Source organism: Thamnophis sirtalis, unplaced genomic scaffold (assembly GCF_051295495.1).
Source record: "Thamnophis sirtalis isolate CommonGarterSnake01/CBP01778 unplaced genomic scaffold, rThaSir2_p1.2 scaffold_11, whole genome shotgun sequence".
Lineage (NCBI taxonomy): Eukaryota > Metazoa > Chordata > Lepidosauria > Squamata > Natricidae > Thamnophis > Thamnophis sirtalis.
In genome coordinates, this window is record NW_028261391.1 from 55,811,458 (window position 1) to 55,834,839 (window position 23,382).

The window sequence follows — 23,382 nt, forward strand, 5'->3', positions numbered from 1 at the left end:
CCTTGTTTGTTTATTCATGTCATAAGTATCACTATTAAAATAAGGCATATCATATGACATAAAATGTAAAATATAAAATTGGATTTTGTACACTTGATATTGGCTTTATAGCTTCTAGCATAATATTTGCAACTCACTTCCATAAATTACAAGATTAAAATATGTAAAAATTAAACAGAACTTTCCCAGAAACTATCAACATTAATTGTGTTCTATCATGTTGCCATGAAGTGCTCAAGTGTACACTGATTGGGACACAAAGGGCAGGTATACATATTGTTATTGTCTGCATGTCACCACAATGGCAAAGAACAGAAGCCATGGGATAGCCCCATTTGTTCAGAGTGTCTCTGGATCTTGTACTTGAGCATAGTCTATTCAACGATTTCCATATTTTCCAGTTTTCATCAGACTAGGTACCAGCTCTTTGATTGGTTCCAGTATTGGGTCTTTGTAATTTTCCATAGATCCAGTCTGCTTTCAAATTTTTCAAAAACTTCCATCAACCTAAGGAAGTTTTTCCTGGATTTTAGTCTCTGCTGAGCTGGTTCTAGGCCATAGAGAATGTCTAGATATCAATTATTTGAGTCTCTCTTTGTATGCTTCTTCTTCTCTGCAAACATCAGATGGGCAATGGTAGCTACATGGTAGATTTTATCTAGAGGGGTAGGTTTAAGACATCTGAAAATAATTTTACTGGTTTCCGTGTGACAAGCTAAAAGGAAGTGTCATAAATCTTCCTTCTTTCCTTCCTTCTTTCCTTCCACCTACCCTTCCACTCTTCACCCTCCACTTACCTTCTACCCTACCTCCTGTTTTTCTTCAATTTTCCCTCTCTCTCACCCTTCCTTCCTTCCTTCTTTCCTGCCATTTTACTATAATCTTCTTTCCTTCTTTTTCTCCCAGTTAAAGGTCATGGCAAAGGGGGCTTCAGTAGTATATAGATTATTGAATGTCCATGTATATTCATAAATTGCTGAGATTATTTGATTTATGAACATTTGTAGTCTCAAAAAAAGCTGGCTGAAAAATGAACTTGTAAAATTTTAATCAAATAGGTGCAGAGGTTTCAGTACAAAATCCTTTCAATTCTGGTGTAAAACAAAATCAAAAACTCTACATGTCTATAGATGCTTTTTCAGCAAATTTGATTTATGTCATATGCCAATTGTAGTCATATCTCTGTGCAAAGCAGGTAGATGGAGAATATTGCAAAGAAAAGGTTTTATTTTAAAACAAAAATGTCACTATATCAAACAAATCACACAAAAAATATGCAGAGTAGTGTAACAATATGATATAACCAGTGGTGGATTCAAATAATTTCTTTGCCCTAATGATTTCTTCCAACAACCAGTTCACTAAACAGCTCAGAAAGTTAACAACTGGTTATCCCAAAGTGATGCGAACTGGCTGAATCCCACCACTGGATACAACAATAATTTTAAAAAACTATAAAATGAGATAATAAACAATCCTTCCATAGGTGTTCTTTTCTTTGTTCCTTAATTTAACAAAAGAAACAAATACCATCCCATTTGAGGGCATACACAAAAGAGCACAATATTTACCATAATTAATTAAAATTATGTTAACAATTGTACATTTTGCAATCATCCTATATGAAAATGTAACCCAGGAGATGGATATTTACTTACACTACATTGTTTTTGGAATATTCTATTTTTGGATCTGCAAAAGAAATCTTAAGAGTTTGAGAAGAAAATCTGTTTGAAACTTCTCTATTATTTTCTGGCACATTTTTAAAGTATTATAAATGTTTGGGAAGTGATGCTTTGAGATACTGGTGAAGCTCCAAACAGACAAAGAAAGCAGGTCAGAACATAGCCAGAGGGATTGTACTTAAGTAGGTTGATTCTCTAAAATTTAAAAATAATAGTTAGAGCATAATTGCAATTGGACAGACAACAGGAGAAAAGAGAAATATCGAAGGAATGTGTGTAATTACTGCTGTGAGATCTGAGATGGAATGATTTTGACACTATCAACTATGGAGGAATGCTTGGTGAAATTGACAGATCTTGCTTAGATGAATAAACTAACTTCTTCGATTAGAAAAAAATACATATATTAGTTACTGGAAACTTATGAATTTTTCCCATAAAAATAAAAAAAACTTGTGGTTTATGGCTTTTATGATTAGATCAGGTATGTGCAGTCACTAGAGGCAGGGGAGGCATGGCCTCAGTCATGAGGAAAAGGAAAGAATTTTAAAGAATTTTTTAAAAATAATTAAAGCCAAGGTAGTTGCTGCCAGATTCCAAGTCACAGTGACTTGGAACAGTGCTTAGTGCTAACTATAGGAGGAGGTGAGAGAATAGGTGCCTCCTATGCACAAGCAATTTTTCACCTTTTAAGAGTTAAGCAAGGGTTAAAAAGCGAAAAATTTCATATGCAAAGGAGGCACATGTTCTCTCGCCTCCTGTAGAGGGCATTTTTAGAGGCTTTTTAGAGTTCTCTGGGAGCAACTAGCTCAGTCTGACTCAGAGCTCTGGCAGAACCACGTTGCCTTTTCAAACACACACACACACACACACACACACACACACAAACACACACACAGCTGGATAAAAGTATATAAGCCCAGCTTCACTGATTACAAGTTTGAAAAGGCAACGTGATTCACAATCATAGGCTCCGATTAGAAGGCAGCAGGGGAAGGGAGGGTAGGGCAGAGGAGCTGCTTTCAAGCCTTTGGAAAATATATCCAATCCAACTTCTGTGTTTGTGTTTGTTTGAGAGTGAGTAAGTGAGAGAGGGATCCAACTTCTCTGTCCGCGTGTGTCTGTTTGAGAGAGGGGAGAGGGAGGAAGGAGGGGGAGGGAGAGGAAAAAGAAGGAAAAACTTATTTTGCAAGGGGGAAAAATGCTGTCGCTTTAAATCGGAACTGAACATGCCTGGCTGTGGAATTCTGGGAGTTGAAGTCCACAAGTCTAAAAAGCTGCATCACCAGCCATAAAGCTCACCGCACGTCACTGGATTAGATAGACTATAGAAATAAAAGTATTATAATGTAACTTTTAGAGAAGCATCTTAGAATTTGCATTTTCACAGCATCTATATATATCTTTCATTTCAAGAAAACAAGAAGTTCTAGAGCAGTGGTTCTCAAACTTCCCAATGCCGCGACCCTTTAATACAGTTCCTCATGTTGTGATGACCCTCAACCATAAAATTATTTTCGTTGGTACTTTGTAACTGTAATTTTGCTACTGTTATGAATTGTAATGTAAATATCTGATATGCAGGATGTATTTTCATTATTACAAATTGAACATAAGTAAATCATAGTGATTAATCTGCCAATCTTGGTTTGGGAGAAGATCAGCCAAGCTGGGATTTTTCAGGATAAAACAACCTCCCTGCCTGCTTCCAGCAGCAGTTCGTGGTTTACATGAGTTTCACTTTATTAAGTTTACTTTCTTTACATTCCATTCTCCCCACCCAACCAGTTTCTTTCTTTCTTCTTTCTTTCTTTCTTTCCGTCTTTCTTTCTTTCTTTCTTTTTTCTTTCTTTCCATGCCTCCCTCCCTTTTCTCCTTTCTTTCTTTCCATTCTCCCCTCCCTTTTCTTCTTTCTTTCTTTCCATTCCTCCCTCCTTTTTCTTCTTTCTTTCTTTCCATTCCTCCTTCTTTCCTCTTTCTTTCTTTCTTTCTTTCTTTCTTTCTTTCTTTCTTTCTTTCTTTCTTTCTTTCTTTCTTTCTTTCTTTCTTCAACAGAGATTAAGAAGTTTCCCTCTAAATGGAATTTTAAATGGAGGCTTAAACTACATCGAACTGTGCTTCCATCCCGAATGGAATTCCTCAGGATGGAAGGAATGGGTGGGCGGGGCCTATCCTCCCCTCTGGCCTCTCCTGCCCGCCCTTCCTGGGGGCCAAAAAGCCTCCAAGCTCAGTTTAGTCCACAGGACAGGACTGGCAGCAGGGGTGGCAAAGGCAATGTTCAGGCCCAAGGCAGCTTGAATCCCAGCATGCGCCTGCCAGGGCAAGAGCCCGTCTCGCTGTCTAAAGCAGGTGGCCTGACTACCCCACCAATCTCCTGCTCTCTGGGCAACTTCGAGCCCTGTGCAGGTAGCTGGGCTGAAGCGGCACTACCGATTGTGCTCACTTTGGAAGTCTGTCGGAGCCGAGGCTGATCCGCCACCCAGAAGAACCCGTCTCTCTCCCCCTTCAGTGCCTTGGCCTTTCCCTGGTGTGGAGAACAGGCGGGACAGTGTCTAGGTTGGGCCCGGAACTGGGAGGAGCCTGCTTCACCACCCGGTGCTCTTCATGCACCTGCCACTTCCTGAACATGGGTGACGTCAGTGGAGGTGGATGGTCTTAGGTGACCCCTGTGAAAGGGTTGTTCGATCCCCAAAGGGGTCGTGACCCACAGGTTGAGAACCATTGTTCTAGAGTATGTTTCAGAGAACTGGTCTTGTAGCATTTTAATTTCTGTTAAAACAGCCATGCATTTTCCAATGGTAGGCTCCCCTTATAATTGCATCACAATACTGGAAATCAACAGAGTTAACTTAAGCATAGTTAATTATACGTGACCTTAATGTTCATATTACCAGATCAGAAAATGCAAGGTTTAGTGATATCACCAGTTAGGGTGGGTAAATCAAAATATGGTTCAAATACTGAAGTACCAGAACTGTTGCTGCAAAGGCTGGCCCCTAATATTCTTTTTTTCCAAAATGGAAACAAGAGAGGATTGACATACACTATAATAAATTCCAGCAATAGATTAAAAACAGCACTCTGCTGACAATGAAGAGAACAGATTCTTTTAAAAAATGTTGCAGAAATGCTGGCATGGGTTATTTGTTGCAGAGGGGAAATAAAAATGTTGGAAAGTTACTTTTACGAATGTGTGTGTTCCTGTGAGCTAGCTTGGATTCTGATCCCGGTAGATTTTTTTTTCTTCAAAAAAGAGAGTTGTTAAAAGTATTGTATGGAAATATTTACAAAGGGAATACAAGATATTTTATTTACAAGAATTTATTGGAGTTGATCAATATTATACCTGCTGGGATCGTAATCTGAATTTCTTTGGTATCTTAGTGAAGGAATGAAAACAGTAAGGTCTGTAGCTATTCAACTTTTCATTAGGGCTGAGGAATCCTGTGGAGTGCTTGTTCAGAGATTCCTTTGGGTGACTAGCTGTATTGCTCCCTACCACTCCAACCCTAGTTTAGTGCAACACAAGGGCATTGGGTTATAAAAAGATTTCTCTCTGATGGAGATGAAAAAATATCTGACAAATTCCTGTCTTTGGTCAACTAAAGAAAAGAAGGATATACAGTTCTTCCCCTAAAGCATCCACTTGACACTTGGATTATCCTTTAAATAGTATTTGGTTCCATACTATTTACTTAGTAAATAGCAAAAGGACGTGTGGTGGCTCAGTGGCTAAGACGTTGAGCTTGTCGATCAGAAGGTCAGCAGTTCAGTGGTTTGAATCCCTAGTGCCACATAACGGAGTGAGCTCCTGTTACTTATCCCAGCTTCTGGCAATCTAACAGTTCAAAAGCACGTAAAAAAGGCAAGTAGAAAAATAGGGACCACTTTGGTGGGAAGGTAACAGTGTTCCGTGTGCCTTCAGCATTTAGTCATGCCGGCCACATGACCACAGAGACATTTTTGGACAGCGCTGGGTTTTTGGCTTAAAAACTGAGATGAGCACCATCCCTAGAGCTGGAAACAACAAGCATGCATGTGCGGGAGGACCTTTACCTTTCCCTTATTTACTTAGTAGCATTTAGTTATCGCTACTCAAAAAAAAAAATCCCTAATATATATTATATGGATTTTAGTTAAATCAGTTTGACTAATTTTATTTTCATGCCTCTAATAGTTATTCATCAGGTCTGTCTCTTAATCAAGTTCTGTTTTTGTTGCCCTGTTCTAAAATTAAAGGCTGGATGATATCAAAGGTGGGAATTTGGGAATAGGAATTGGAATCCATTTCTCACATCCTTGTTCCCTTGTCAAATCCCTTCCTTCTGCAATCCTAGAGAAAAGGAACTTTTTTATAGCCATCCATGGAATGGCAGGGAATGGCAAACTAGCAAATGAGAAATAAGATGTCACTTCCTAAATGGAGAGAATATATTCATCAGCTCTGAATAAATGTACTGTGAACATTATCTTACACAGAATGACATAGCTAGTATTGGAATGATACTAATAGTGGTAATAGTGAAAAGTAACCATTGAGCAGTTATGCTCCTAAGCCACCTGGTGTAGCACTATTACATGTATTTTGCAGCCATTCTTTCAGATGACTGGACGAATAGCATAAACAACTGTATCATCTTACATCTAGCGAAATATTCATTCAAGAGCATAAGCATTTGGCTCAGGATACTTATACATTTGATGTAGACAACTGTTAGATCCATAGGCGTTCTTCCTGCAGGCATTAGGGACATAAATATGGATAATTGGAGAAAAGGATAAATGGCACGCAGAATGCAGAGTTATTCGGTATACTTCTGGGTTAGGCGATATTTGAAAAATCAGCAAGCACAACTCTGCTTCTTGTCCTTTCTGGAAATTATTGACAGGTTTTGTTCAATTCTCTAGAAGGAGGAAGGGATAAAACGTTAGCCACCCAAAATGTGGTGATTTGACACACTGCCATAAAAACATCAGGATACAGGGAAATCACAACTGCTGTACTAAAGGATTTAGGGTGCTTCACCTGCTTTGGGCTCTTCCTGTTGTAACCCTTTCCTTTAAAAAAAATGCATTTACATGTTTATGAATACCTAAATAGTTCTTATATTTACAATGTTTTCATTTTAGTCCAGAAGTTAGCAGGAGCTAGCTAAATTTGGCTAAGCAAGGTTGGACAGGTTAATACTAGGGTGGGATAACATCAGGAAATCACAGCACTGTAAATAAATGTGGGAAATAAAAAGTCTTAGAAAAGGCCAACCATATCCATACTGTTGCCAAGAAAATTCGGCGAGTGTTTTCATATAGTCACTAGGATTTTTGTGATTATTGCCTTTTACCTTTCTTTTAGATGTGGTGTCAATTGCTGCCTTTTTCAATTTTCAAATGCAAACTGATTTAATAAAAAAGAAGCATAGAATCATTAGACATAATTTAATTGTTTAAAAACTGCTTCTGTTGCATATACAAACAAATGAAATGGAAGAAAGATGGTTTGTCCTCTGCAAGAGTAACGTCGTGTAACTAAAGCTACAATGAGTTTTGAAATAATTAAGAGAATTTACATCACCGAGCAAAATTCAGTGTATAAATATAAGCAGTTTTGTTTTCACATGACAAGATAATATTCCTATAAAGTTGCACTTGGAGTGTTAAAAAATGTCTTGGAAGTTTGCCCTTGAAATTTGATTCCTGCCTATTTCATTTGACTGTTTAATTAAATCTAACACTTAACAAGTCTAACCATTTCCAGATCTAGTGCTTTATTTGATCCAACAGGTGGGAAGTTGGACATATTCTTTTTTCAATGTACATTAAAAAACATCTCTGCTGTTCTTTTTTGTTTCGGTAGAAATACAGGCTGCTAATTTCACTGGTAAACCTTTTTTTTAAAGGAAAAATATGTTTTTCATTGCTCTGATAGTCAGTTACAAGGGATTACACTATTAAATGTTGGGCCTAATAAATCATTTAAAAACTCCTACCTAATAAATGCTAGTAATAACAGTGATTAACAATAAATTAAATTCAGGGAATGAGGAATGTAATACATTATTTTTAACTGGCCTGGCCCATCAGGATCTTATTATTCAGTTTCTTCTCTGCACCTGGAATATATTAGAGTGTAATACAATCTAAATACTCTCTTCCAGGGGGCCATTGAAAGGGCTTAGACTAAAACAATGTTCATGTTTAGTACAGTCATTGACCATTTATTCCCATCTAAAGCATATCTTTATAAAGTGAGCCTCAAGGAAATCACCACCTTCTATGTAATCCTGATGGTTAATTGTAGGCTTTGGCTTAATTCAGGCCATTGAGTTCAGTGAACAAGAAGCAAGTTTTCATAACAAGTGTTTAAGAAACACATAGGGGTTCTATCCATCTCTCTCATAGCTTACACCCAGCTCCCAGAAAGGGAATAAGCAGTATTCAAAGCTCAATTCTCAATTCAAATATCCTAGGGCTTTTTAAAAAAAAAAATTGGGGGGGATTTCAGCAAGTTTAATCTGACATATTTTAAACCATAAGGGTCATTTAAAAACAAGCATAACTCTCAAATACTTTTAATATATAAATGTAGCAGAAACTTTGCTGAGTCAAATATGCATAGAGTAGATTGGATTGGGATTCAAAATATCACCATGTAGTTAACATTCTATACTGGTTTTTTTTTTTATTCTTAGGACACACCTAGATAATTAAAAATAGGAAAAGGCATTATTTAATCTCTGAAACAGATGACTTTTGATTTTTTGGGGGGGTATTTGATCCAATATGGAAGAAAATGTGCCATCCAGGTTCCTTTTCTTTCTTTTGTACACAAAAATAACTTGAAGAGAAATTGACCCATTACCTCTGCCCCTTGATCCTTTTTTGTGTGTCATTCATATTTTTATTGTTGCAATGACACTATATAACAGACCATTATATATTCATATTTTGTACACACACATACACACGCACCTGGCTTAACAGCAACTGCAGAGGAGGTAAACAAAATTATGAGTTCAAGTATAGTTTTTAATGTTCTCTTTGATTATTGCATTTCTCATTGGTTATAAACCACTTTATCACATTAGATGCATAGAGATGTACAAATGTAAATCATCATTATCATCAACAACCATACTTTGACTAACATATTGTGGGAAATAAGGACAGTTGCTTCACCTCCAAAGTAGGTTGCTCAATAGTTCATTTATACAAATGTATTATGTATGTTCAGATATCTGTGTAGCATTTTTGAATGCAAACAACTGAGCAAGATTGTTGTTTCTAAACTTTCTTTTGTTCTCTAATTCCTGACTTTCTTCTTTGGGTTGTTTGTTCCTAAAGTTACATTCTTTACTGGATTAATTTAGTTCCATCAATTGAAGGCAATTCAATACAGTTCAAAAGAAAACTTGATCCTATGTATTCATCTATTTCTTTATTATTTCAGAAAAGAATTATTATCCTAGTTTTTGTTATCCTGTATTCCAACCTAAAACATATTTTTATCAGCTGGACTCACATTCTCATCCATAAAAAGAGGGCAACAGAATGTGTGAGAGAAGGCATAAATTAAAGAAATAATACTCTTCTGGAATTTCCATCTCTCTTATCCATCCTTCACCTTGCAATGCTATCAAGCACAGATTTGATCCATATGATAAATTCCTAGGGAAATCAGGCAGTCTCTATGTAATGTTGCATTTTGACTGCACAGCAATATCAACAACAAAAGTCATCAGATAGAAGAAGTATAGATTTTTGGTATCAAAGGAACTAGCTTTCAATATAAGCCAAATAAAATTCAAATATTGTAGAAATGCATAGGCATAGGTAATGATAGCTTGGCGGGGGAGCTGCTCTTTTTCAATTGAATGCATTGAACATATAAACAAACATCAGTTTTTACATAACCATTTCTTTGGGGAGTCAAAACTCAATACATAATTAAATGAGTTCCTTTTCATCCAAATGCATACTGATGTGATACATACTCTCCATACAAAATAATTGTCTGTTACTGTGTGTGAATCTCACAATCACCGCAGTTGTTTTCTTTTCTCAGTAGAGAAAGCTTGTAGAGAATCCTATGCCTAAAAGAACCTGTTCTTGTTACATACTGTGGAATCCTCAGAATTTTATTATCTCCTTACACAACAGAAAAGAGCACTAGAGAGAGACACTGAGAGTAAAAGCAGGGCCTAGCCTTTCCCAGCTTAAAGCTACATCAAGAGTGACTACTCCAGAAATTCCAGGACAAAATATAATCCCAATACATCTTTAGAGTGGGAGACTGATTTTAACCCTTTCAGTTAAGGCTCTGGAGATCAAATAATTATTTCCCCCCTTTTCTGAGAGTGAAGCCATAAGGTGTTATACAGCTAGCACAATATTTTTTCTGAGCAATATGGAGAAGTTGTGGAATGAGGTGGACTGGGCTGGGTGCACCAGCAAAGTATTCACCACACATATATATGTTAGGAAAAGCAAATATAAGCTTGATAATCAGAACTGAATCCCAGATCTTCAATTATACCAAGTCAACTTGTGCTTGAAAGCCTTCTTATTCTATGTATATGCAGTATTATTGAAATAACGGCAATACAAATATACTAAATAGTACACCAGTGAATTATCTGCTAAACTGTTGTTTTGTAAAGTCCTTACTATTTGGCATTTAGTTATATCAATCCCTCTAGCCTGGTCTTCTGTCTCTCTCCCATTCACCAAAGTTGGTTCTCCATGCCACTAAGCACACTAAGCACATTCGGTTTGTTTCTTTTTGATATCATTTTTGGCCCACAGGCAACATGATTTTTTGCTTGAATATCATACATAAGAAGAACAAATGATATTCTGCACCAGAATGCTGCTGAGCATTCTTTCTGTCTGAATTATGTGAGCCTGTAGCTGAGAAGAAGAAAAAAAAGGGGGGGGTAACAAGAGTCTTATATACAGAGCCTGTTTTTATGCATGAGATGAAACAGTGCAGTTGAATAACTGCGGCCATATTATACTCAAGAATATAAAACATGAAGTTTCATAGTATATCCATAGAGGTGATGAGCAATTTAATTAGAGTAAATTGATTTGTGCGGTTTGAGAGTCATAGGGGATTTATTTGTTAATTTCAATTTATACTGTTGCCCAAATCAAAATAATGACTGACTATGGTTAACAATTAAAGAAACAGCAGTTACAGTAACAAATATATAACTGATAGTTAAGATAAAACTTAACTCCCCTTCATTAAATAAACATCAACATAACCATTTCATGGGGTATGTCATACATTCTGACCTCTATGCATTGTGACATAGCTTGTCTTCAAGGTCTTAAAAAATGCCAAATCACCTGGGGCTAATCTTGTCTTTGACGGATGATGTTCCAACTAGCGTGTTCAATAACAGTACAGTCTGTCTTCCTGGAACCTGCTGAATAAGACCTTAGCAGACAGGATGTGGAACATACCTCTTCTGCTGGATATGATGGGCAGAAACAATTAGGCATGTATTTTTGACAGGCCATTTTATAGTAGGCTACATTGCATTTGCTTTTTCTCAACACAACCTGTTCATAATATGTCTGTGTTTGGGCATGCTCCCATGATGTTTCTGCACATGTTCAGAAGTGTACAGGCAGGTGGGCGGCGCCTCCCACCACTGCTACTATAAGTTCAGCCAATCCAGGCCAAAACGGGAGCAACCCACCTCTCATCTGTATGCCGATTTTTTTTGCCTAGACTATACTGTCTAGTCTGAGTTGAGACCATACAGATGGTCTTTGAGTTAAGACCACAACTGAGTTCTGAATTTCTGTTCTAAGGAAAAACAGTTGCTATCTGAATTTTGCCCTATTTTACAACCTTTCTTGCTACAGGTAAATTGAATCAATGCAGTTGTTAAGTTAGTAACAAGTTTGCTAACTGAATTGGACTTCTCCATTGACTTTGCTTGTCAGACGGTCAGAAAAGGTAATCAAATTACTCCAAGACACTGCAACTGTCCTAAATGTATGCAGTTGCTAAGAATAGAAATTTTGATCATGTGATCATGGGGATGCTGCAATGGTCATAAGTGTGAAAAATGTCATAAGTCACTTGTCAGCTCCTCTCCATTTGTTAATTAGGAAAGAAAGACCATGAGACTCCATGTGTAGAAATCAAATGTACTTTTACTAATTAAAAATGGCTAAAAGGCTATGCATAGCGAAGTCTGATTATTTAGGCGCGAAAGCAGTTGATATATAGAATAGCCCATTCCCCACCCCTTGGCATCACAATCCCAGCCCAATCATAAGTCTTCCAAGTGTCAGGTGTGAGATAACTTCAAAAGGCATCACGAAGATGGAATGTCGGTGCCGTTAGTCCAGGTGGGAAATACCCATGCCTGCGCAGTCCGCTCAGTCGGTGAACTCCAGAACTTTCCTCCAGCACAATGAGTAACCCCTCCCAAATACCAGGCCCTCCCCCTCCTGTTTCATGGCAGCTGAAGCAACAGCAAAGCAGAAGCTGACATCCGGCCATTCCCCGGAAAAAGGCGATCAAGCCTGTAAAACGAAAAAAACAAAAAACAAACAGACGAACAACAAAAACAGAAAAGAAAAAAAAAGGGAGAGAGGGAAGAGAAAATTAAGGCTTGTCAGGATAAGCAGCATAGAACTTCCGAAGCAGCCGTGGAGCACGAACATGGGACTTGTCAACCCATTCCGTATGGGAGGGGGGGAAATGCTTCCAAGCCACTAAGTACTGGATGCGGTTACGCCGCTTGCGGGAGTCCAGAATCTCATGGACTTCAAAGTGTTTTTCGCCATCAATCAACAAAGGAGCAGGTGGAGGAGGTGCTGGTGGACGTAAAGTGGAAACACGAACAGGCTTAGTGAGGTTAACATGGAACACGGGGTGAACACGGTCAAGATGCTTAGGCAGTTGCAAACGAACGGAAACAGGATTGATGATCTTGAGGATAGGAAAAGGACCGACATACTTAGGTCCTAGCTTCTTGGACTTCTGGGTGGTCTGAAGGAACTTTGTGGACAAATAAACTAAGTCACCCTCCTTGTACTGATAAGGATGCGTACGCTTCTTGTCAGCTTGCTTTTTATGAGCGCGATGAGCGGCATCCAACGTAGCAAGAGTCAAAGGCCAAAGACGGCTGAGACGTTCACTCCAGTCAGCGACGGAAGAAACTTGCGGTTGGTCACGAGGTACCTCTGGAATAGGAACAAAATCCTGACCAAAAACAACTCGGAAAGGGGTAAACCCAGTGCTGGAATGAACAGAATTGTTGTAGGCGACTTCAGCATGTGGCAACAAGTCTACCCAATCATCTTGCTGATAATTAATGAAACAACGTAAATACTGTTCTAGAACAGAATTAGTCCTCTCACAGGCCCCGTTAGTCTGAGGATGGTGGGCGGAGCTAAGGCCCTGGGCGGAGCCAATGCGTTTAAGAAATTCCTTCCAGAAGGTCGAGGTGAATTGGACACCTCTATCAGAAATGATACGATCAGGCACTCCATGCAACCGGTAAACGTGGGAAATGAAAAGTTTAGCGAGAGCCTTAGCGGAAGGGATCTTATGGCAAGGGATAAAATGAACCTGTTTAGAAAATAAGTCCGTAACGACCCAAATGACGGTGTGCCCCTGGCTCTCAGGAAGCTCGACAATGAAGTCCATCGAAATTTATTTCCACGGGGCAACAGGCCGTGCCACAGATTGGAGTAGCCCTTGCGGTTTCCCAGGTGGCCGTTTGGCGGCCGCACAAACCGGGCAACTAGCAACATACTGTTCAATGTCCTTTTTCAAGGAGGGCCACCAGAATTGTCTCTTCATGAGATGCAAAGTTTTCACGAAACCAAAGTGACCCGCCAACTTGGAATCGTGAGCACGTTGGAGGACGATGAGACGAAGAGAGGCGGGGACATAAAGTTTGGCCCCGATCCATGGTAGATCATCCCTCATGGTGCACTCATCCTGATGTCCCTGGAACCAGTCGTCCTGGGGAAGGGCGCATTTGAGGTCAGTGAGCAAATCGTGAGGCATGTCCATCTTTGAACGTGTTTACTGGCGAGTGACCACCGGGGCCGCCAGGCTGGAAGTGGGAACAACTGGTTGAACAATGCTCAGTTTGGAGCAGTTGTATTGAGGGAGTCTGGACAAAGCATCCGCCATGAAATTTTTTCCCCCAGGGATGTATTTGAGCGTGAAATTGAAACGGTTGAAGTGTTGGGCCCATCGCATTTGTTTAGGGGACAGACGGCGCGGGGTTCTCAATGCCTCCAAATTCTTGTGATCAGTCCACACCTCAAACGGGTGCTTGGCACCTTCCAGAAAATGGTGCCATGTGGTCAAAGCCCATCGCACCGCAAATGCCTCTTTCTCCCAAACGGCCCAACGCCTCTCAGTGTCCGTGAGTTTGCGTGAGGTGTAAGCGCATGGTTGCAGATTACCTTGGTCGTTGGCTTGTAGCAAGACGGCACCAACGGCGACATCACTGGCATCAGCTTGGACGACGAAAGGCTTTTCTATGTCGGGATGTTTCAGGACTGGTTCCGCAGCAAAAAGGCGTTTAAGTTTCTCGAAAGCAGCTTGACATTCCATGGTCCAATCCAAAGGTTTGCTAGGCTTAGGTTTAGGCCCACCCTTGGACTTCAGCAAGTTAGTGATAGGAAGTGCGATTTTGGCAAAAGAAGGGATGAATTGATGATAGAAGTTAGCAAAACCCAAAAATTTTTGCAATTGTCTGCGCGTTTGGGGCGCCTCCCACTCAGTGACTGCCTTAACCTTCCCAGGGTCCATCTCAATGCCGGCGGGAGAGATGTGATAACCGAGGTAGTCAATTTTAGCTTGGTGGAACTCACACTTTGACAACTTGGCATAAAGTTCAGCAGCCTTGAGTTTTTTTAAAACAGTGCGCACCAGAGCGACGTGTTGGTCATAAGTGTGAGAATAGATAAGGATATCGTCCAAATATATGATAACGCCTTTGTAAAGGTGGTCATGCAAGACCTCATTAATTAATTGCATGAAGACTGCAGGCGCCCCCTGCAGGCCAAAAGGCATGACCCGGAACTGGAAGCAACCAAGAGGACAGTTGAAAGCAGTTTTCCATTCATCTCCTTCCTTTATACGAACCCGATAGTACGCTTCCCTGAGGTCCAGCTTAGTGAAAATACGGCCCTTCCCCAAGTGGGCCAACATGTCCTTCATCAAAGGCAGCGGGTACAAATTTTGGGCCAATATGGCGTTAAGGTTTTTAAAATTCACACATAATCGCAGAGAGCCATCTTTCTTTTCACGGAACAGCACTGGAGCAGCGACTTTAGGGCGGGCCGGCTCTATGAATCCCCATTCCAAATTTTTATCGATGAACTCTCTCATTTCATCCATTTCCCTAGGTGACATGGAATATATTTGGGGTTTTGGCAGCTTAACCCCGGGTAAAATGTCGATTGAACAATCAGTAGGCCTGTGGGGCGGAAGTTTGTCGGAAGATTCCTCACTAAAAACTCCCCTCAAGTCCCAATATACTTTCGGAATTTTTTCCTCTCCTTCAATCCGCTCCTGCCCTCTAGCGGCCAAATCAGAACTGCAGTCAACAGGGTGCGAAGAAGCTCCCTCCCCTTCCGGAGGTGTGGCCGTGCGAATCCGAGCCAGCCTTCCCTCCAATTTATGCAAGGGTTCCACTTGCGAAGCCAAGGCAGGCCCAAAATGAGTGGCCTTTCCATCCCAGGAGCCACAATAAAAGAGATTAGTTCCATGTGGGATCCCATTTTCATCTCTAAGGGCTCAGTGAAGAAATGGGCGGGTCGTCCCCCCTCTGTGATAGACCCATCTATCTGGCAAAAGACAATAGGGGTTTTTAAAGTTTTCAACTTGAGGCCCAGTTTTTCCACCGTAGCAGGACTGATCATTGAGCGGGAACAGCCTGAGTCACGGAGGGCGGAAAGGCATTCAGACCCCCCATCGGGCAGAACTCGCAATTCTACAGGGATTAGCATAGGGCCTTTGTTTGAACTCACCCAGCGAGGCGAGGCGTCGTCATCGGAGTCATCAGAGGAGCTGGTGGAGACATCCGCTTCTCCCTCCAAAGCCTGGCTGACGTGGGGGGGTTTGGAATCAACGGCGAACGCAGCTTCTTTCTTCTTCTTATCTGAGGGCTTGGTAGATTTTCCCTCCCGTTTGGAAGGGGTTAGGGCGGAGGGCAGCTGGGCGCGGCATTCAGGAGCACGATGGCCAAGTTTCCCACAACGGAAGCAAGTAAACGGTCTGGATTTTCCAGAGGGGCCTCCCCTCCCTTTGCCTCTGCCTCCGAAAGGGGTTTTGCGGCTCGGGGGGGGGGGAGATTTCACAGCTTTCTCCTTTTTCTTCTGCCTCTCCTCCCTAGCACATTTGAGCCTTATTAAATCCAGTTCAATGTCTGCCACGTTTTCAAACCAAACAGTTAAGCATTTGGGAAGGTTGCGATTAACACATTGTTGATAAATATCTTCATCCAAGCCCAAAGCAAATTTGTCCAACAGGGCTTCTTCACCCCAACCTCTCATGTAATTACATAGGTGTTGAAACTCCTGAATGTACTCAGACACTGGCCTGTCCTCCTGCGCGAGGGTCATAAATTTCAGTTTGCCCCGTTTCTCAGTCAGGGGGTCATCAAACCGCCGCTTGAAAGCCCCCATAAATGCATTGAAATTCCTCAGGAGGGTGGAATTTGATTGATGTAATCCCATCCCCCAGTCAGAGGCCTCTCCGTCTAATGCAAGTAAAACCATTCTTATTCTCAAGGTATCTGATTCAAAATCAGGTCCATAGATTTCCATATAATTATAGACTTGCATGATGAAAGACCCCAGCTTCTTAGGGCTGCCATCAAATTTTACAGGCAAGGGGGGGATTTTAGCCATTCTGTGTCTTCTGGGGAGTGGGGCCCCTGATCTAGCAGCACCCCTGGCAGGGGAGGGCGAAGCTGCTCGTGGGTTTTCTTGCTCCCATCCCCTCTCAGCCTCTTCACCTTCCCCAAAACTTAGTCCAGAGTACCTGGGTTCCAAGTAATCAGGTTGATCTCTCTCCTGGGGTCGTCGTTCGGCTCCCGCCTCAAACGGCCTTTCCTGGTGTTTCCTTCTGGTAACGGCTGCATCCCAGTTCGTTCCCTCCTCTCTTTGTCCCACTGACAAAGACCAACGGGGGGGACTAGCAGGACATGATATTTCCAGTTGAGCCAATTCTTCAGGAAACAAGATATCAGCGGGTTCTTTGTCCTTTTCACCTTCGCTTGCCGGTGTAGACATATTTTTTTTTCACTCTGTCCTGTCTCCTTGTGGTTTTTGGCACCTTCCACGGTAGGTTGTAGTCTCCTGGAAAGGTGTTGTTGAGACTTTGCTAATTGTCAGCTCCTCTCCATTTGTTAATTAGGAAAGAAAGACCATGAGACTCCATGTGTAGAAATCAAATGTACTTTTACTAATTAAAAATGGCTAAAAGGCTATGCATAGCGAAGTCTGATTATTTAGGCGCGAAAGCAGTTGATATATAGAATAGCCCATTCCCCACCCCTTGGCATCACAATCCCAGCCCAATCATAAGTCTTCCAAGTGTCAGGTGTGAGATAACTTCAAAAGGCATCACGAAGATGGAATGTCGGTGCCGTTAGTCCAGGCGGGAAATACCCACGCCTACGCAGTCCGCTCAGTCGGTGAACTCCAGAACTTTCCTCCAGCACAATGAGTAACCCCTCCCAAATACCAGGCCCTCCCCCTCCCATTTCATGGCAGCTGAAGCAACAGCAAAGCAGAAGCTGACATCACTTTTTTTTAGATCCATTGCAACTTCCAATAGTCACTGTAAGTCAAGAACTACCTGTATAAGAAAATGCATTTTATTCTTGATAGAATTGTATTAATACTCACACTAGTCATGCTTTAGTAAATATTAATGAATGAATTTACAAATTAGGAAAGCAGAAAAATATTGTCTCATGATTTACCATAAAGTATTGCTAAAATAAAATTCTATCTATACATTTTAATTCTCATTTACTGCCTAACATGTGATATATTTTCCTTTTCTTTGGGGGAAATGCAAGATGTTCAAGCTATACACAAAAATATTTGATTCCCATGTGTCTTTCCTACCATCCTTTTGGTCAAACAAAGAATAATTAATTGATCACTTAATTTGAACTTTAAACCAAATCATATTTTATCTGATTGTATGCAACTAATTTATTTCCAAAACAAATCAATAAATTAATTTGTTGCATACAAGGGATTGACATAGCAACATGTTTGCTGGCTAATCAAACCCCACCCTTAAAACATGTTATAAGTTTGTTTTGGTTTAGTGGAATTTTGGCTGTAATTTATTGAGAACATTGGAATGACATAGTTTGGAACAGTTTAGATGTTTCCTTTGTATGAGGTTGTCAATTGAAATGAAGATTAAAATATGTTCTTTCCTTAAGTAAGTGGAAATATAGAAAGGGAATATTTTGTTCATGAGAAAGGAACAAAGTTTTCAATTTAAGAACATTTAATAGTATGTCTAACCTTTCTCCTCTTTTATCCTAAAGTTAAAGGATTTCACTATCTGCAGCCAGTAATTGTGTACAAATGCCACAATAGTCTATTTGTATCAGTGGTGGGCTCAGGATCGTCCACATGTGTCTTACCACTCCCGCGAGCCTCCGCAACACTCCAGCTGCTCAGCGGAAGCGCCAAAGACTTAAAAGACCAGAAGGAGCTCGGGCTGGTGGGTGGGCCCTCTGGAGCACCGTACCGGAATGGTATCCGGTGCTCCAGGAAGGCTCTGGTATGCCCGTACCAGGACGTACCGCCTACAACCCACCACTGATCTGTATGCACGCACTTAGTGGAACACCAATTCCACAAAAAAAAAAAAAAACCATAGGTAGGAAACCTCCACTCTCTGAATAATTCAATTAACAGATATTAATTACAATTAATTGCAAGTAAAATGAGGTCATCCTGTTAAAAATTAGTTGATTTATTCCTATTTTAAATATACAATTATGTCCCTAGACACATGGATATGAACACTGAGAGCTCCTTCTTTACTCTGAGCCCAAATAGCTCTTCTAAACTGAAAAAACAACAACACAGAATGGAGACAGAAAATTAAAAAGGAAAGGGAAAGGTAGAGAAGTAGAGTACCAAATTGGATTGAAAACAGAAGTAAAGGAAAAAGAAGGGAGAAAAATGAAAAGATTTATTTAGAAAAGAAAAATAGACTTAATAAGCATCCAAATAGCAGCTAGTGTATTACTTAGACTATAAGACATACCAGATGCACTAATATTTTGAAGAGGTACATTTAAAAAAAAAAGTTTTTGCACTCTGCATGCCTCCCAAATCGTTTGCAAGCCCCTTTCTTTGTGAAAAACAGGGCATGCAGAGAGTTTGAGAAGATTGCAAACTGCTCCTGGGGGGTCTGGGAGGGATAAAAATAAGCAAAAGAAATGGGCCCATTTTATGCAAAAAACAGGGCATGCATAGACTTTGGGAGACTTGTAGAGTGTTCCTGGGGGTTGGGGGGGAATGAGCAAAAAATGGCCTCCCAAACCCTCTGCGTGTCCATTTTTGCAAAGGGGAAGGGTTTCAGGAGGCCAAAAATGCTGTATTCAGTGCATAAGACGCACCCATATTTTCACCCTCTTTTTGGGGGAGAAAGGTGCACCTTATACTCTGAAAAATACGGTAATCCTCAAAGGTATCCATGTTTTGCAACATAGTGTCTATAGTTGTTTGCACTTTTCCCTATTCCTCTGTTTTCAACAACTCCTTCAATACTTAGCAGTAAGTATTTCACAGTAAAAATCATATTCTCATTCATGGAAAAAAAATACCATGTACAATTGTTTACATATTTTTTTAAAAAAGTGTAATTACTTCTTAAAATGAGGCCACGGAAAACTGTTAAAATCAATGCTTCCAGCCATTCACATTGACAGCCATTAATTCTGTTCAAAGCCGGATAATTCACAAAAGTGTTTTAAAGTGCCCTTTAAAAGATAACTGGCTTTGCAATATTTTGTTTGTAGATTCTAGCCTGGAAGCTGGGTAACAAATTTGCATTTGTGGGAGCCGAGTTACTATGCAATTTTTGAAATCAAGTTGGGTCACTTAAAGTTTTCAGTTGGCAAGGTTAAATGCAAATTTAAAAAGCAAGAAAGGAATTTCCTGTTATTTCCTATGAGGCAATAGCATGTATTTATAGTTGCCCTAGTCAGAAAATATAGTCACATGTAGAAGAGAATAAAATAAAATAAAATAGAATAACAGAGTTAGACGGGACCTTGGAGGTCTTCTAGTCCAACCCCCTGCCTGGGCAGGAAACCCTACACCACTTCAGACAAATGGTTATCCAGCATCTTCTTAAAAACTTCCAATGTTACAGCATTCAGAACTTCTGGAGGCAAGCTGTTCCACAGTTAGACACTTCTAACTGTCAAGAAATTTCTCCTTAGTTCTAAGTTGTTTCTCTCCTTGATTAGTTTCCACCCATTGCTTCTTGTCCTACCCCCCAGGTGCTTTGGAGAATAGTTTGACTCCCTCTTCTTTGTGGCAGCTCCTGAGATATCAGAACACTGCTATCATGTCTCCCCTAGTCCTTCTTTTCATTAAACTAGACATACCCAGTTCTTGCAACCGTTCATATGTTTTAGCCTCTAGTCCCTTAATCATCTTTGTTGCTCTTCTCTGCACTCTTTCTAGAGTCTCAACATCCTTTTTACATTGTAGCGGCCAAAACTGAATGCAGTATTCCAAGTGTGGCCTTACCAAGGTAGTATAAAGTGATATTAACTTTATAAATGTTAGCAAGAAGACTGAATAAATATGTTTCAGTTATTGTAAGTATTTACCAAACTGACTTTATTCCAAAGAGAAATATAAAAGGCAATAGTTTGGGTTGTAATTAACACAAGAGAATTTCAAAACAAAACAAAAAAAAAGAAAGAAAGCTGCATTTATCTCTTTGGATATGGAAAGTATTTTGCAGAAAGGAATATCTACCTAAATGTTATGAAAATGATAGCCAACAAGAAGGCAATAAAAATGAAAATTCATTTATTCAGTTTTGGAGAATATTCTGAATATAAAATCCAAAATCTCTCAAGATTTTTAAAATAAGAAAAATCATTTTTCCACAAGAAGAGTCTGGCTGTCACTTAGTGGAATACCTTGGTTTGTACCTGGCAGACAACAGTCAAGAAATATACCAAAATAAGATTGAGTAGAATTAAGATTAAATGAGACCTTGAAATATGGATTCATTCATTAAAGTATCTTGGTTAGAATTAACTGCAGTTATCAAAATGAATGTAGTACTAAAGATAACTTATCTATTCCACATGGTGTCAATCAGAATTGAAGAGACAACTTTAAGGTGATCTTTACTTAGCAAGAGTAACTGAGACCAAGAACTAAGTAACATCATCATAAAATGCGATTCAGAATCTAAATCCCAATATTCATACATACACTTTTCTCTAACCAATTTATTTCATTTTTCTAGTACTAATTATACAAACAGTAATAAAATTAATAATTGATTTTGGTTTTGAGAACAATAAGATTGTATGTTTTGAATTTGGGTATGAAGGAAGGATAAAAAAATTCATTGCAAATTAATATTTCAGGTAGAAAAATTAGCATCACATGTTAAAAATCCAAATTAAAAGTTTTAGTAGTTTTGACTACAATAAAACAAGGAACTAAAAGTGCTTTATTAGATGAGAAGATTCTTTCATTTCCATACATAGCTAATAAGAAAAACAGATCCTTTCTTTTAGGAAATGTAAGGTACTTAAATCTTCTAAAATTTCAGGAAATGTTTCTTATAGTAAAAAATGGTGAGCAGGGAGGAACAGAAAACATGCATGTAAATAACATACACATCAGCATAACTGCTTAGGTATGTGCACTATAAAAATAAAAAAGAAACCTCTGATTTTACTTCCTCTTATTTTATAAATTACCGGTATTTATTTACCACGCTTATTTTTCTATTCATTCCTTAATGATATCATCTTTCTTTTTCTTTTTTCCTTTATACAATTATCTCTCAGTTGCAGTCAGCAATTCCTTCTAGTCATCTCATGTAATGCATCTCTGGCCCACCATTAGATCATGGTGCAGGTGCAAGATTATTACATATTACCAATGCATTTATAGTGTGGATTGGATTCAGTGCTAGCAACAATTCTCTTTTGACTTCTATCCTGTAGAAGCAAATAATTTAGTAGGATTGGTCTATACCAGGGATGTCAAACTCACTGCCCGCGGGCTGGATGCGTCACACACTGACTACATCAACTACCAGTTAAGCGAAGGTGTGCTGGATTTCTTTGGTAATGAGTGATTCTCTATAGACCAGGGATGTTAAACTCGTAGCATCACATTGTCGTCATGTGACATATTGCAACTTTTCCCCCTTTGCTTAACTGGTAGTTGATGTAGTCAGTGTGTGATGCATCCAGCCCGCGGGCAGCGAGTTTGACATCCCTGATATAGACCAATCCTACTAAATTATTTGCTTCTACAGAATAGAAGTCAAAAGAGAATTTTTGTTAGCACTGAATCTAATCCACACTATAAGTGCATTGGTAATATTTAATAATCTTGCACCTGCACCATGATCTAATAGTGGGCCAGAGATGCATTACATGAGATGACTAGAAGGAATTGCTGACTGCAACTGAGAGATAATTCCTTCCTTGTAATCATCAGAGATTATGGTGGAAACGGGGTGGTTCAATAACAGTGTAGGAGCATGCAGATGCTAATTGGCAATCAGTCTCTCACTGCAAATAAGCACATTTTGATAATCCAACCTTGAAGTTACTACCTGAGATGTCATGGCCAATTAGTGAGAGCTCTAGGAGTAATTGCAACATTATACTTCTTCTGTCTTTCCTCTAACAGATAATCTATCAGGGCAAACAGGTGTCTTCTTCCAAATCAGAGTCTAAACCCTAAAGATTGAGATAACAGGGCTTGAAAGTTAACTATGTGGAAATACTTCCCATAATGAATTCTCCCATTTTTTGTAAACTAATGGTCAGTTTTAAAAACAGCTTCTTTCAGCTGTGGAGAAGACTGTAATGTTGAGTGAAATGAAGCTTCAGCTGTATCTCTGCATTAAGGTCCAGGTCTTTGAGATTGGAGGATGGAATCAATTGCCTGGACTTGATATATGGACTGTTAATATTTTTAGATTTACACTTATTAGTTTACACTTCTAGTCAGCAGAGCAGGAATTGTTGTGTACTTAGCATCTTTCATTCTTTCTTCATTAACTGGTTTCTCCATTTTGTATAAAAGCAGCATCATGAATTCTGTCATCACGAAAACAGACGAGATAAATGTTTCTTTGTTAATCAGAAACACATCCATCCATGGGTAAAAGACAGAACTCCTGGTAACTCTATCATCTTATGATTTCCAGGCTCATCAGATGTTTTCCTCTTTTTCAATGTTATGAGGTCTCTTGTAATCCCCAAACACGTGGCCTTCACATGGTGCAGGTTTTATTGCTGAATTTCATTCGGCTATCATCATTGTAGATGTTGAGATCATCCCCATTCAGGCGAAATGTTTCTGGCTTCCTCTGTGACTTATCATCTCTTCAAGTGATTACGTAATATTCCCAAAGTCATTAATAATGTTAATCATAACTAATCCA